The following is a 16710-nucleotide window of genomic DNA, read 5'->3' as shown; positions in this document are numbered from 1 at the left end:
ACTTTGTGAAGACCTCCTGTTTATGTAGTCTACCCCTAACCAAAATAACATTATGAGGCACAGGACTGTATATGTCTGTATGTATAGGGATTTTTTTTCATATAAATTGAGATCAATCTGTACTTACACATATATCTGTATATAATGAGTAACTTGTACAAGTTTATAAGGGAAAGGCAGGTATTAGTAGGGCCTGTGAAAATTTTTTTCATGCAAGAGACATTTCAATGTCAAACAATTCTTAAGTCTACTCATCTATACAAGAGTACAAATTATTGCAATTAATTTACTTGAAACAAATAAATAAATCTCTTTGTCAACTATTTGGCCATATAGAACTTTTGAATTCAAGACACTACTTTAACCAGATTAACAATTTAGATCAGTTTCCAAGAATTTACATCACTGAAAGTGATTATCAATATAAACATTGTAAACAAACCTATATTCTGCTGATTAACTTACATGGTTTTCCATAAATGGGGCTTAGAGACAGAGCGATACTTGGCAGAAATAGTAACATCTGTCATTAGGTTGGGGCTTTTACTTTTTTTCATACTGTTGCTCTACTTAAGCTATCTGTCTTTTGGTGAGAAGGTGTTGATTTTCTTTGCTTGTAATAAGCTTACTGTCATTCAGCAGGCTATCACAAAGTGAATGCGGAAATTTACAGGTCATGCTACTCTCCAAAGACATAGATAATGCAAATATTACTAACATATATACGATAAGAAAAAGAAGTATAAGGGAGGAAAACATGGATCTTGTTTTCAACATCATGTGTATGTTAGCAATAATAATACTATTATTACATCATTTGGTCTATATGCTCAAAAAGGTACAATTACTGAAAGAAAAGCAATTTACAGAGAAAATGAAAACAAACAGACTTAAGAATTTGAGCTATTTTATTGTCCATTTCAGGTAAGGGATAACATTCTTGCATTCTTTACCTGACTGTTTATGATCATGTAAAGGAACAAATGTGAAGGAATAAATCTTTTCAGAGTTTCATTTAATCTTGATTACTGAGGTGCCTACTATTTTTTTCTACCTTCTTAATTTTCCTCAAACTGCCTCCTTCAGTTGTTTATTCTGTCAAGTTATATTAGTTAAAATGCTACCTATTTATTCAAGTCCTACCATAACTGCCTTCTTTCTCTGTGTGAGCCTGCAAGCATTATTACAGTGTTTATCACACTCCAATTTAGTGTCTGAAAATATCCGTTCAGTACTAATTATGTGCCATGCACTCTAAGTGTTTTTTCAGTGTTCTCAGTTAACATTCTGTTTCATGTCCTTCCTGTTTGATAATCTGATACCCTCAATTAATTGTTCATAACTTAAAGGCAGGGATCAGGGATCACATCTGATTTATTTAAGAATATTCTGTCTGCTTCTTATCTAAGTGCAGTGTAGATTTGTTAAATGAGTTTGAGTTTCTAAAAACGAATAGGTTTTTCCATGTCACAAAGGAAAAAGAAACTGCCTCTATGCTCCTCATCCCTCATCTCCTGGAACTGTCATTCTCAAGTGTAGTTCTGCTCAAAATTGCTGTCTCTATTTCTTCTCTTCTTCTATCAGAGAAATGCAGAACTGTGTAAGTCATCCTAAAGATTTTATTACAGGAGATTTAGAAACACAAGTAAGTACTTTGGGACCCGAGGGCCACTACACCACATAGAGAAAAGGACCCATAGTATTTCTTTACATTTTTCCTTTCTTTCTTTCTTTCTTTCTTTCTTTCTTTCTTTCTTTCTTTCTTTCTTTCTTTCTTTCTTTCTTTTTCTTTCTTTCTTTCTTTTTTTTTTTAGACAGAGTCTTGCTCTATCTCCAGGCTGGAGGTGCAGTGGCAGGATCTTGGCTCACTGCAATCTCCGTCTCCTGGGTTCAAGCTATTCTCCTGCCTCAGCCTCCTGAGTAGCTGGGACTGCAGGTGTGTGTCACCATGCCCAGCTATAATTTTTGTATTTTCAGTAGAGATGGGGTTTCACCATGTTGGCCAGGATGGTCTGGATGTCTTAACCTCGTGATCCACCCTCCTCAGCCTCCCAAAGTGTTGGGATTACAGGCGTGAGCCTGCACCCAGCCAAGGACCCATAGATTTTTTAAGTAAATCATGGAAGAATTTTCTTTTTGTGACTCATGGAAAACTAGGAATCAGAAAATGTCTCCTTAGATAACAAAATATAACTCTTAACAGAACTTTCATAATTTGAGAAGAAATAAAATTATTTAATTACCCAAAATAAAGTCATCTATGATATGCTAAAAGGTCCAAATGCTTTGGATCTGGGGAAGGTTCTGTTGCTAACTAGTTATATGGTCTGAGACAAGATGCTTAGCCTTTTTTTCCACATTTGCATTTTGATCTAAAAGAGAAATACTGGATTAAATTCCAATATCTAGATTTCTTTCCAGCTATAGTGGATGCCACAAAAACGCACTTTCCTATGGTTACTATAAAAATTATTCTTCCTTTTTAAAAATTATACCTCCTTTTCTTCAATTCTTAATACCTATCCTGTTTTTATAATTGTATTAGACTTGAATGTTCCTTTGTCTACAATACACCTTCCAACATATTTATACTGCATATTAGAATTTACCAGTTCAGTTAAGCAGTTTAATTCTACTAAATATCATTCTTTTAGAGTATTGAAGGAGAAAGGAAATGATGTACAACTTTCTCTGTTCTCTGCCGCAGCTCATCAAGCCTGAATGGCTGAGAATAGCTGGACATTTACATAATTAATTTCCTTTATTATTTAAATTGCCCTAAGCAATTGCCTTAGAATAACAGTCATTTTGTGCATCTCGCTTTTCTGCTACAGCTTTATTGGAATGTAAATACAAAAAGTGGATTCTTTAAAAGCACAATGCAGAACCAATTGGTGCAGTTGCCCATTATTAAGTATTAATGGAGACTAGAGACCTGGACAAGTTAACATAATGAACCTGTCTTTCTGCCTCTTTTATCTTATGCATTTGTGAAATGAAAATTATTTAGAAAGAATATGAAAAAAATGTCTACAATATTTTATCTGAAAACCTTTATGTCTCTTTCCTCTTTTGATTGAGACTTTGAGAGAGACCCATTCTGTAGTTTTAGATCTTCTAATCCTGTGGGACATAGGATCTATGGTCTATAGCTAATAAACCATAAGATGTGTTAACACTGACAATATGACCCGCAATAAATACTGTGGGATCTCATTTACATATTTTTAGAAAAGCTGAATAAATGATGAGCGTATTCTGCAGTTATGATACCACAAAACTCAGAAAAAAAAAATCTTTAAAATGTAAGCATGAATGTTGTGCTTGTGAAAATGGTATAAAGAGACCAGAAATGAATGGAAAAAATGTAAGTATGTTATCCCTTACTTGAAAGGATGCAAAGAAAAAGGAAAATCCACAGGCATTCACACAGATAAGGACCTAAAAGAGATCCTGAACATAAAGTTACCTAAGCTGTTTCCTTATTGCCTGTAATATTAATTTATTGCTTCTACTCATGGATAAAATAAAGCCTGTTATCTATTTATGTATTAATTTTATTCGGCTATTAAGCCACTTGGGTTATGGCATGGTTACATGTTGATTTTCTGAATTTAAATTTATTCCAACTCAAGGTCTGTATCAGTACTCTTTTCTGGAATACCCTATACATTCAGATTTTGAGTCAAAAACACAATGGTGAAATATTTTGGAGATACCAACTAATTCTCCTTAATGGCCACGCAGAAAAAGTTCTTTCACCATCACACAGTATAGTCTGAAAAAATTCCCCTAAGAATTCTGAGTTTCATATCCATGACTTAAAACAAAGAGTCACAGATTTATGGACAAAATCCTGGGGTTCTATCATTTCCTACTAACCAAGTAACTTGAATAAGTTGTAAAAATATTTTGTTCTTAAATTTTGTAGATAGATTAATTTTTAGTTTTAAATTTGTATTTTTTTATTTATGCTTATCTTCATGAAGTTATCATAACACTCACATGAATTGATGTATATGAAGACACTTTATCAAACTAAAGTTTTATTTAAAATATTTCTCATGTTATTACATGTCTCCTATAAAGGATTCAAAATATGCATTAATATAATCATTGCAACTAACTTCATTCATTATTAAGTGTATTTTCTTAACAGTTTCCTTATATTGACTTATTTAAACCTCAAAGTAAACCTCTAAGGACATACTATTATTATAATTATTTACTGATGAATACATATTTGAAGTGTCATCATTCACTATTTCTCGAGATTTCTTATTGTACATATTCTTGAAATTCATTTTATTGTAAATTAATCCAAAAATCACTTATTCAGAATATAACAACCAGAGTGCTAATGAAGAAAAAACACTCATTACTTTTACTGCACAGGATAACGGAGATGTGAATAGAACCACAGAATTCTTAAAAATGTATTATGTGAAGTTATTCGCATTCTACTCTCCAAGTTGTAGTGTGAGAACTGCAGAAAAACAGCAAAGAAAATCACCACCAACAAAATCAGACACAGTAAGAATAGCATTTGAAAAGGTTAGGTCACTGTAAAATGTCCAAACCACATCATAACCTCACACTCTTAATTCCAAATTATCTTTTCTCAGCAGGATGGAAATAGATATCCAAACTGCATAACCTTTCATCCAACACTACCACTGCTAGGCTACAGAAAAGGCTTAAGTAACTTAATTTTTCTCACAAAACCTGATGTGGATATTTGGCAGCTTCTAATCTGGCTGGGTGCCCTGACATGAATTGCAGATTCTCTGTGCTCCTTTTGAGAGGAGTTTGAGGAGGATGAAAGCAGATGCAGACAAACGCAGATGGAGCCCAGAAGCCAAATAACATGAGGCTGCTCACTACAACAGAAGTGGATTTGGCAGCCTCACACTGTTTTAAGGAAGAAAGGTAATTTTCTATAAAGTAATTAGATAGTCACTTAAACCATTGCTGTAGTTTTATTTATTTTTTGTTAACTTTAGAAAATGTCCTTTGAATGTAAGCTAAAATTAAGTGGTAGTTTTTGGTCATTAGTGATTTTGATTGTCAATTTTAAAGACAATAATTGAATTTCAGAAGTGAAACCGATATTTAAATTGGAACGTATCCTAATTGATCTCCACAACTTAGGTCAGTATTACCTTTTCAAACAGATAATTACAAACTGAAAGACGGGTCGCCTGGTCCGGAAACTTTAAACTTATTTCCAAGTTACTTGACTTTTCTGGCTAGGGCTGCATTGCTTATACTTAACCCCCTACCCTTACAGAACAGGAGGCTTTCATACTTGTTCCTGAATGTCATTCCGTCAGTAGTCAACAGTTTTCCCTAAGAGTTGGTCTCTATTCACTTGTTATTTCTTGGGGAAAAGAGTGGCACTTCTTTTTCTGCATTCGTTTGGAAGGTTTTCAGTGTACTTTCTGTCCTCTCTATACCACTTTGCTCATTCTGCCTTGGGAAGGTAGAGTGGTTTCCTTCAAATACGTATCCATATGCTCTGTTGTTCTAATCTACAGAGAATAGCTACTATTAGTTTATTTCCTGAATAGAGTATATCACACAAGGTCGTGTCTCTTCCTCAGACACACACAGTTTTGAGCCATCAATTTCAGAGACCTTAAACTTCGGTGTACTTGTTAGATATTCTAAATCATTAAACAAAAATGATAATTTAGGGAAATGATTAAGGCTACTCCTGTGCAGAGGATGTATGGCATTGGACCTTGGATTTTAGTATGTGGGCAGAGTATTTTATTTAACATTAGGAGAGGCTTAGTTTTATCCAGGTGATATTTTTACAGTCGAACATTTGGCTTTTGTTCCTGAGGCTTGCGAAAGATATTTAAACCAGCTCTGTAGTAATTGCAGGGACTTAAGCAAGGGATCATCTTAAAGAAAGATGCCTATAGTTTCAGGGCAAGAGCTAGACATCTGTAGGCTTAGCAGTCATTTGGACCTAAGAAAGAACCCCACAAAGGGCCATTTAAGGCATTTCAATGCTCTGCAAGGCAGACCTCATGGGGCTGAACAGCCAGCAGAACTCAGGTGAGGCCTGACAAACAAGGGCTGCTAGTTAGGGGCTTAGTAAACAATATCATAAAAACGGAAACTCCTCTCTGAAAAGGTGAAATTACCTGTGACCCTACAGGCCAACACCTGCATCTTTAGTTGGTACAGGTTGCTTCCATATGCGTGCTTTCACTGCTTATTTCACAAGTACAGCATTTTCCAAGTAGATGTAGATGAAGTACAGATAATTTTAGGCAAAAAAGCACCTGACTCCTTTAGAGTTCTTTTAGACATTGATTGCCAGACTATTTGCTGCTTTTATATAGTGTGGCAGCTGAATTCTGGGTGCATTTCAGAGCATCAGGGAGGTCCTAGCTTTACATTATTAATGCTAAGCCTGTATGAGTAGGGCTACATCAAGAGCTACAAATCACATATATACATACATATGTATGTGTGTGTGTGCGTGTGTGTGTATCCCAGTAGAAGGAAATCATAAATATGATATTCTTTTGAGTCTTCCAGGTATTGCAAAGAACTACATGAACTCATATTGCTTCTCATGTGGGTTCTGAATTGATTAATTTTAGAAAAGATGTCTCCTTAGAAGGCAAATTTCTTAGGCAAAAACTGTTTTATAAGAGGCAGCTGAAGAAACAGCTACTGAGGGACAAGACAGAAAATACTAACAAGGAAATATGAATGCTGGATTTCTAGATAGACCCAAAGTGAAAACAGAACTGGGTTTCAGAACCTGTGACTCAAAAGAGAAATGGAAATTAGGAGGTTATGCAAAATCTTAATGCAGAAGGGCCAACATCAACATGTTGATGGCTGATTTCTTCTTACTGAGTCTAATTTCACAGGGATATTTTTCAGAAGGTCATCAGGATGAATGACACTTGTATTAGTTAGAGTGATAACAACAAACTGCCATAGACTGGGTAGTTAAAACCACAGAAATATATTATCTCACATCCTCATAGTGTAGATTTCTGAGATGAAGATATAGAAAGGATTGATTTCTTCTGAGGCCTCTCTTCTTTGCTTGTAGATGACTATCTTCATTCTGCATTTTTTCTTGGGTTTCCCTATGTGTCCAATTGTATCCAAAGTTGCTGTGTTTTGTTTGCTCGTTTTTAACTATAATTTAAGTTCTGGGATACATGTGCAGAACGCTCAGGTTTATTACATAAGTATACACGTGCCATGGTGGTTTGCTGCCAACAACCCATCACCTACATTAGGTATTTCTTCTAATGTTATTCCTCCCCTAGCCCACCACCCTCCCCACTGACAGGCCTTGGTATGTGATTTTCCCCTCCCTGTGTTCATGTGTTCTCAATGATTAACTCCCACTTATGAGTGAGAACATACAGTGTTTGGTTTTCTGTTCATGTGTTAATTTGTTGAGAATGATGGTTTTCAGCTTTATCCACATCCCTGCAAAGGACATGATCTCATTCATTTTTTATGGCTGCATAGTATTCCATGATATATATGAACCACATTTTCCTTATCTAGTTTATCACGGTGAGCATTTGAGTTGGTTCCAAGTCTTTGCTATTGTAAATAGTGCTACAATAAACATATGTGTGCATGTGTCTTTATAGTAGAATCATTTATGATTCTTTGGGTATATACACAGTAATGGGATTGTTGGGGCAAATGGTATTTCTGGTTCTAGACCCATAAGGAATTGCCACACTGTCTTCCACAATGGCTGAACTAATTTGCACTCTTACCAACAGTGTAAAAGCATTCCTATTTCTCCACATCCTCTCCAGCATTTGCTTCCTGACTTTTTAATAATCACCATTCTAACTGGTGTGAGATAGTATCACATTGTGGTTTTGATTTGCATTTCTCTAATGACAGTGATAATGAGTTTTTTTCATATGTCTGTTGGACTCATAAATGTGTTCTTTTGAGAAGTGTCTGTTCATATCCTTTGCCCATTTTTGATGGGGTTGTTTGTTTTCTTGTAAGTTTGTTTATGTTCTTTGTAAATTCTCAGTATTAGACCTTTATCACATGGGTAGCTTGCAAAATTGTCTCCCATTCTGTAGGGAGAAAATATTTACTCTCTTCAATCTGATGATGATAGTTTCTTTTACTGTGCAGAAGCTCTTTAGTTTGGTTAGATTCCATTTGTCAATTTTGGCTTTTGATTAACTTGCTTTTGGTGTTTTAGTTATGAAGCCTTTGCCCATGCCTATGTCCTGAGTGATATTGCCTCGGTTTTTTTCAAGAGCTTTGGTTTTTACATTTAAGTCTTTAATCCATCTTGAGCTAATTTTTGTATAAGGTATAAGGAAGGGGTCCAGTTTCAGTTTTCTGCATATAGCTAGCCAGTGTTCCCAACACCATTTATTAAATAGGCAGTCCTTTCCCAACTGCTTTTTTTGGTCAGGTTTGTGGACTATCAGTTGGCTGTAGATGTGTGGTGTTACTTCTGAGGCCTCTGTTTCATTCCATTGGTCTATATATATGTTTTGTTATCAGTACCATGATGTTTTGGTTACTGTAGTCTTGTAATACAGTTTGAAGTCACGTAGTGTGATGCCTCCAGCTTTGTTCTTTTTGCTTAGGATTATCTTCACTATACGAGTTCTTTTTTGGTTCCTTATCAAATTTAGTGTAGTTTTTTCTAGTTCTGTGAAGAAAGTCACTGGTAGCTTGATGGGAATAGCAGTGAGTCTACAAATTACGTAGGGCCATTTTCACAATATTGATTTTTTCTATCCATGAGCATGAAATATTTTTCCATTTGTTTGTGTTCTCTCTTATTTCCTTGAGCAGTGGTTTGTAGTTCTTCTCGAAGAGGTCCTTCACATCCCTTGTAAGTTGTACTCCTAGGTATTTTATTCTCTTTAAAGCAATACAATTTAAGTTTTAAGGTAAATACAGCTCTTTATTTTTATTTTCACTTGACATATCTGCCGGATGCTCAATAATGTCTCTTTTACACAGGACACCACAAAATTATGGTCAGTTATTTTCAGATCCAACCTTTGAACCAGAAATGTTGACTTTTCTATATTATCTTGGAAATCAGAAATTTCATAATATTTAGTGTTACTGTTTTGAATTAAAATTATTAAATCACTGTTAGTTAAGAGCAAAAAATGATTGCTGAGTCCCCAACCCTTCCATAACTTACCCACTACCATAATTATCTTGGTAGTATAGACTGGGATTTGTTCTATGGGATGCCAAAGTCTATGTACATTTTATCTCATATAATACAAATGAAAATATATATTAATGGACAAATACCCAATAAACATGATTTTGCAGACAACAAATTCTGGATATATTCCAGAGATAGTCTTCTAGAGCTGAATAAATGTTGTATCATTTTGTGGGATGATAAGTTGTCTTGTTCCCCATCTCTCTTAGTCCTGGCCCCATGCCCAAAGACATTTTTTTTTTCGTAGCAAAACTTGCAGGCCTTTCCTTTGCCAGAGAATAAACCATATCAAATCTTTATGATTGAAAGAAAATGAGATAAGCTAATAAAGGATTCAGCAGAATGCAGGAACCGGCTCACGGAGCCTACACAAAATCAATTTAACAGTTATGACATTATATCGGCAGCTTGAAATTTGTTTCCTCCAAATTAGGACTTTTTTCAGATCTTGTTAAATATTTACCAGCCTACTTCAAATCAGAGTACAGTACTTGAAAACTACATACATTAAATAATAAAATCTACATGTTTTAGTGTTTTATAGTCCATGAATATTATCTAATTTCAGATATTCATAGCATCAAGTATCTTTTAGAGAACTATCACAAGACAGTATTGATCTATATAATGTGTTGATCATAATTTACATTATAAATAGCAAAAACAAAGAAATAATTGAAACTATGTATGAAGTCATTTTTCTTCTAAAACCTATTTGTATTATTTCATTAATATCTATTTTAATTTATCCACATTACTTAAGAATCAAATAATATTTTACTGTCTTTGTTCCAAAATAGAGTTAATATATGATTTTGTGTGTTGGGAATGAAAGCATGAAAGTAAGTTGAAAACAACACAAATTATAGAAGAAATTGAGAATAATAGATTACTAGTTATTTTATGTTCAGGTTACTATATATTATGTTTAGTGACCCTAACAGGCCAGAGAGCAATTTTTAGAAAATAGCCTGAAGAAATTGTGATAAACTAAATTCTGATTGAAAAGCCAAAAAGGTATTCAATTAGATGAATACAAAAAGGTGTCTCTGATTGTTACTTTTGCTACATGAAAATAATAATAATTATTCATATAATTTTGATGTATATATTATCTCTAAAAACAATTACCAATGACATAAGAATTTCACTTAACAATATTAAAGTGAGATACGATATCCCCATTGCTCTGCTTTAACTTATAATTTTTTAATTCTAACATCCTGGGATATATCTTTGATGCAGTGAAATTACATCTACTTAGATGTATTCTGTACCTCCTAAAAATATTTAGCACTATTTTGTTTATAGAAATTATCATCATTGCACAGAGAAAAATATGAGTACCAGTGATCAAATTTATTTAAACCTTTCAGATTTAGACTGATTAGAATATGAAGCTAGAGGTAAAATTTGTATCACTGCAACACATAATGCCATAACAAATGAGACCTACAGGGTGTCTGTAAAGCTTTTCTATAAGCATTAGGGATTCAACTTCTCAAGTCTGATAGTTTGAAAAAAGAATTTTATTTGATCACCATTCCTTATCCTTACTCCAGTTGCTCTCCTACACTGAATCTTGGCTAATCACAATGCTTGCTTTGACCAAGGGATGTGGGCTGTTGACTCAAGAAAACCTTAAAAAATCAATTGTCTGTTTCCACGTTCTCACTACTGCCTTTACCACTGCCCTCAGAACATTCTTATGTTAGCTTGCTATAGGTGGGAGATACATTATACAGATTTAATTTCTACCAGTCATCCATTGGAGGCAAGTAGCCATCTGATGACAAACATGTGCATGAGCACAGTATAGACCAGAACGACAAAGAAAAAAACAACTCTAAATCAACAACCAACAGTCCGGTGAGCCTAATAAATGCTTATCAATTTTTTTCACTAATGCAGGGTTAGCTACACAATATGATTGTTGCAATAAAGACAATAAACATCTGATAAACCAAGTTATTTAACTTCCTTCTCTGTCATTATGTTACATTTGTTTAAAAAGTCTAGAATGTTTTTAAAAATTAAGCAAGGCATTTTTACTTAAACAACGAAATGTGTTTTCTACATTTAGAGCATTAATAAAATATATCTACTTACAGATATAAATTACTGTACATAAATACATTTTATCAAATTATTTAAAAATATGATTAAGAGCTTTCATAATTCTTTTAAAAATATTATTAATAAGCTTAAGTTTATGTGAAAACAATCATGTAAACATAATCATGCTATTACTAAATAATGAAATTTCAGTATAATGTATATTAATTACGTAAGATTGAAGATGTCTATTTTTAATTGCTTGCATATGACAGGAATGGAATGAAACTACTTTAAATTATGGCCAAAACTAAGAAAATACATCTGAATAGTACTGCTCATTTGTATCAAATGAAGGAAAAATTCTGACTAATACAATCTGAAAGATGATATTCAAGCTCATTTAGCAGGAATCAGACAATCAAAAGGAGTCAGTGAGATTATAGAAAACTGAGTTGTTCCAGACTAGCTTCATTTTTTTTCCTAGTAAAGGCAGCAAATCATTAGTGTAACAGTGATAATCCATTTCTCTTTGGCTGGCTTCATGTTTTGCTGCTTTCTTCTATATCATCACCTAGTCATGGGATCCACAGTTCTTAAACCAACCCTGACCAAGGTAGCCACTACCCTTGTTTGGTACTTGCAAATTAGGTTAAAACCCATGTATTACAGATCTTACCATTAATCACAATCTTTGTGTTTCCATGTCCACTTCGTTAATAACATACCAAGAAATTTGGTTTTCAGCAGCAAACCTAAATGGAGTCTCCTATGCAGTACAGAACAGAGTTCAGATTTTCACCCAGGTACATATAGGATTTCATTATATGATGTTTTATTTTAATATATTAGACAAAAGAGGAATTAGTCATTTACTAATATTCATGATGGGTTATTATCTGAGATAAAGTTGGGTATATTCTGTAGTTTTCCTCATTATTACCACCAAAACACAGCATGATTTATATGGGTATGTGTATTATTTTCCAAATATACTAGTTTTTCTACAGATGTCACAACAAAGGAACAAAAACTATATGGCTTAAATAACAGTTTATTCCCTCACAGTTCTGGAGGGTAGAAGTCCAAGATGGAAGTAGCAACAGGGTTGGCTTTGTCTGAGGCTCCCAAACTTGGCTGGTAGATGGCCATCTTCTGTGTCTTCATATGGTCTACACTTTGTGTACTGTCTGTGTCCTAATATTCTCTTACAAGGAAAACAGTTATGTTGGCTCAGGATCTACCAATATAAATTTTTTTTACTTTAAACACCCCACAACCACCTTTAAAGGTCCTTTGTCCAAGTGTAGTCATGTTCTGAGGTACTAGTGGTCAGAACCTCAACCTATGAATGATGGGGAGACATGAGTCAGCATTTAACACCATAATAAGACACAGATATTCTTCAGCATGTATGAAGTCAATCATATCACAAATTAAAATTATGCCATCATAACAAACAAAGAATACCTGGAATCTATAGAAAAAAATACACACATTTTTAGCTTTAAAAAAAAAAAAAACAAAGAAAAAGAAAAAAAAACTCTCCATGGAACAATTTAGCAAACTGGATAACACATGAAAATTCAGAGAGACAATTGTGGTACAGGTACCTTAAAATAGATTAATAATTATTCCACCTTAAAACTTTTAAGATTAAGATGAAGAAAACAGATTGCTTTACACAGAATATGATGGAGATGGAATGGAGAAGAAAGACACAAGGAAAATAAACAGAATAATTCCATTCTTGACAAGTCCTGCCTGCGGGAACTTGGCATACCTCTTAGATACTGTATCTAATGCTATCAAGAGTCTTTTGTTAAACTTAGCTTCTCTAGTCAGGTTAGATTTTTTTCACCAGTAACATTTCATTCTGTAGAGAGAGATGAGATCCTGAATTCCTTTTTCCATCTTGTCATGAGGGTTCAAACTTCTGTAGCTTTTCTTCTGGCATTCCCAAAGTGACTGAAAGTACTATCAGAGGAGGAAAGCCCCAGTTAGCAGGAGGTTACTCTACCTCATTTCTGGGAAATTGGGACTCGCTACTTGTTGCCATTACTCTTTCCCTCTCAGTTGTCTGTAATAGTAGTGTCAGTGGCCTTTGTGAATATACCAAGAAGAGAGCAAAGGAGTATTCAAGTTCCAAACTTACTCTAAGATACCTGCACATCTCCAGGATATAGGCAGTCCTGTGAGGATTGTGTTCCCAAAACAACTGTGAGCTATCAGGTTTTTACTGATTTGGAGCAACTGACTTGTAATTTTGTTGGGGCACACTCACATATCCATGGTGACAATGTCGAATGATGGAATTGAGTTACTTCACTGGTGAGTGTCTTACAGTCCCTTTACATGCATTTTTTGTCTACACTTTATCCTTCCTAATGATGTAAATATTTTTAATTTTTATAAAACCCTGTGAGCTGGGAATATGATTATAGTCTTGTTTTGGCATATGCAAAATCTCGGGTTCTGTCACTTGAAATGAGTAAGAACTGGGTTGCTATTCTGCAACATGTAATTATGCCCCCTAAGGATTTTGTCCAAATTGTTTTATGCCCCACCTATGCCAATAGATCATATTAACCTAAGAACTCTTGATATGCCTTTTACGACTTGATTTTAGAGAATTTTCACTCTGACCAAATGTAGGATTTACATACTAACATCCAACAACATCCCTAAATATTTTTATTTTTGTTTTTTTCAAATTTCTTATATGGGAGACCCTTTCCATAGATGATCTTGAATTATCGGCAATTTTCTTCATAAATGCTGTATTATTCTATTCTTTAGACTTTGTAAGAATATTAAATATTTAATATGATCCTTCTGTGCACCATACAAATATCACAACATTAACACAATTTTACAGAGAAACACACATTGTTCTGATTTTTATGATAAATGACACATCTCTTATCGAGAGAAGAAGAATCAAATATAAAAGATAGATAAACTTTGTTAAAAGTATTTAGACATTAAATAAAAGATGAGATAGAAAATACATTTTTGGATGGAATTTCAGGGTTACAACAGAAGTACTGAAAGAGTAGAAGACGATTGATAGAATTCCAGCAAGAATGGTTTAATTCTAAGTCAGTTACAGTTATGACTCAGGCAGAAAAATTTTTATTTTTTTAAAATCTACTTTGTGCAAATTGTTAGTGAACATATTAGTTAATGACCTGAAGGCAAATCCCTGACAATGTGATTTTGTGCTAATTGTGTGGAAAAATATTTCTAGCTTTTAAAAATGCTGCAGTCTGAGACGCTATAGGGAATTCATCTTCCCTGTTGGAGCTATTCTATTCAACCTTCCTCAAGGGCACTGAATCATATTGAATGAGTCATCCAGTATTCACATCATATCTGAAATCAAGGAACACTCTCAAGAGGCAAAGCTAGGGATTAAACAGTCTCATTCTGTTTACATTCAGTTGGCATTAAAATGAAAAATAAGTTATAAATGAATTGGATTAATACTATGAGTATCTTAATATCTCATTTGCTAGTGCTTATATTAGAATGCTGAAGTTTTAGATAAAACAATCATGCTCTCATCTTTATTTTCAAAAAAGCTTCTCATTTTTCATTTATCTTCTTTAAAATATTTTTCTTGACAAATAAAAATACTAGACATGTATTAAAATAAATGTATGTTTCATAAGTATGCTTATTAAATGGAGACCAGTGCCTTAACAGCCTTAAGCTAAAAAATACTAAATTAAGGTGTGTTAAAGCATGAAGCTGCAAAATAGATATATGTAAATTTCAAATGGTTGCAGGCACATCTGCTATTGACTTTTGTATTATAGGAGCTTATTTTGAAAATGCTGAATTTTTCAATTTTTAGCAGAAAATAGATAAAAGAAATTGATATATTAAATGTATACATGATTTTATTTTTGATTAAAAAAATATGAATGTTCCAAACAATAGAGAAAGATACATGTTTGTAAGTTAGTATTTCTTGAATTTTCAACTTTTCTGTTCTTTTTTGCTGCACTTTTTCACATGAGGCTAATTTCTACTGTCCCGCCACCCACAAAACCCATGGCAGTTTCTCTAGTGTGCCCAATATGCCTTCAGTGCATCTAAATTAGGCTGGTTTAGGTATAACTGTATCTTTTAAAAATTATGTAATTTTATATAAGTGTGAGTTTTCATTTCATAAGCAGAATTGTCCTATAATTTGTATTGTTTTTACTTTTAAAATTTAACATTAGATTTTTTTAGATACACCCATATTTCTATTGTAAATATAACTTATTATATTAGATGCATGCCATTTACCACATTATCATATGTGTGCATTATCATATTTATGAATCTGTTGCTCCAGAGACAGACTTGTATATTGTCTATACCTCTTTGCTACCAAGGATTACAACCCATGATGAATGTCAATATCTCCTTGCAGACTTGTGGGAAAGGTTTTGTGAGGATTTACATTTTGCTATGCGAATGACTACTGGACATGGGAAATTTGCATATATCTTTTTACCAGATATTAAAAAATATCTTAAATGTCTGCACATTTACATTCCCACTGGCAAAATTGAAGTTTTCAATTTCTCTGTATTCTTATATTTCATAGCGTACTGCCTTTAAATTTTTGCAAATCTGCTACTTGCAAAAGGGTATGCTTTTTTGGTATTAATATGCATTTTGCTTTTTTACTATTAAGGCTGTTTTTGCACACATTAGCTACATACATATTTCCTCAAAGACAATATAGCAAACTAGTAAAGAACACGAATTCTGGACAAAAAGAGTTTAGGCCTCCCAATTACCTAGAGAAAAATTAACAAATTTGGGTACCTTATTTAACTCTCTGTGCTTCAGTCTATTCCTCTATAAAACAAACATAAGAATGTCTACTTCATAGACTATTATTGTTAACCCATACATGGGTTAATATGTATACCATGTTCAACAGTATTCAGTACACAGTATATGTATAAATACGTATATACACACATACATATATATGTACATATGTACACACACGTGTGTATATGTGTATACATACATATATATTTGCTCTTCATTTTTAGAATTATAATAGATTTACTTAACTACTTAACTTTATGTTATTATAAAATTATATAGTAGGCTTAATTTGACAAAAGTTTCTCTTAGCTATCTGTTGGAATTTTATTGAATCCATTTACATTTAGGTAGAGTTGACATATTAAAAATTAAATTTACCATCTATGAATATATTAACTTGTGCCATTTATTGAGGTCTTCTAAGTTTTGGTATAAAATAAAGCATCGACATTTCAAGTCAGATTTATAATAGATATTTTCTTAGCACCAAATTTTCTAATAATTTATAGAATCTAGCCAATTTCAAAGCACAGATAAAACATAGATATGCCTAAGAATTTTTCAGCATCCCAGTTTCTTTCTTCATGTGCTAG

The 16710-nt window shown here is 33.3% G+C and overlaps 1 long non-coding RNA gene across 1 annotated transcript in view; it reads left to right on the top strand.

The window, feature by feature from the left end:
- The first annotated feature begins 4800 nt into the window (after positions 1 to 4800).
- Positions 4801 to 16710, top strand: part of LOC128928292 (uncharacterized) — a 40141-nt gene continuing 28231 nt past the window's right edge. Inside the window, exon 1 of the long non-coding RNA XR_008473145.2 lies at positions 4801 to 4929. This is a non-coding gene — a long non-coding RNA (uncharacterized LOC128928292). The remainder of the gene's footprint in view (positions 4930 to 16710) is intronic.

This window comes from Callithrix jacchus, chromosome 1, assembly GCF_049354715.1.
Source record: "Callithrix jacchus isolate 240 chromosome 1, calJac240_pri, whole genome shotgun sequence".
NCBI classification, from domain to species: Eukaryota; Metazoa; Chordata; class Mammalia; order Primates; family Cebidae; genus Callithrix; species Callithrix jacchus.
This window is presented reverse-complemented; position numbering and strand designations above follow the sequence as displayed.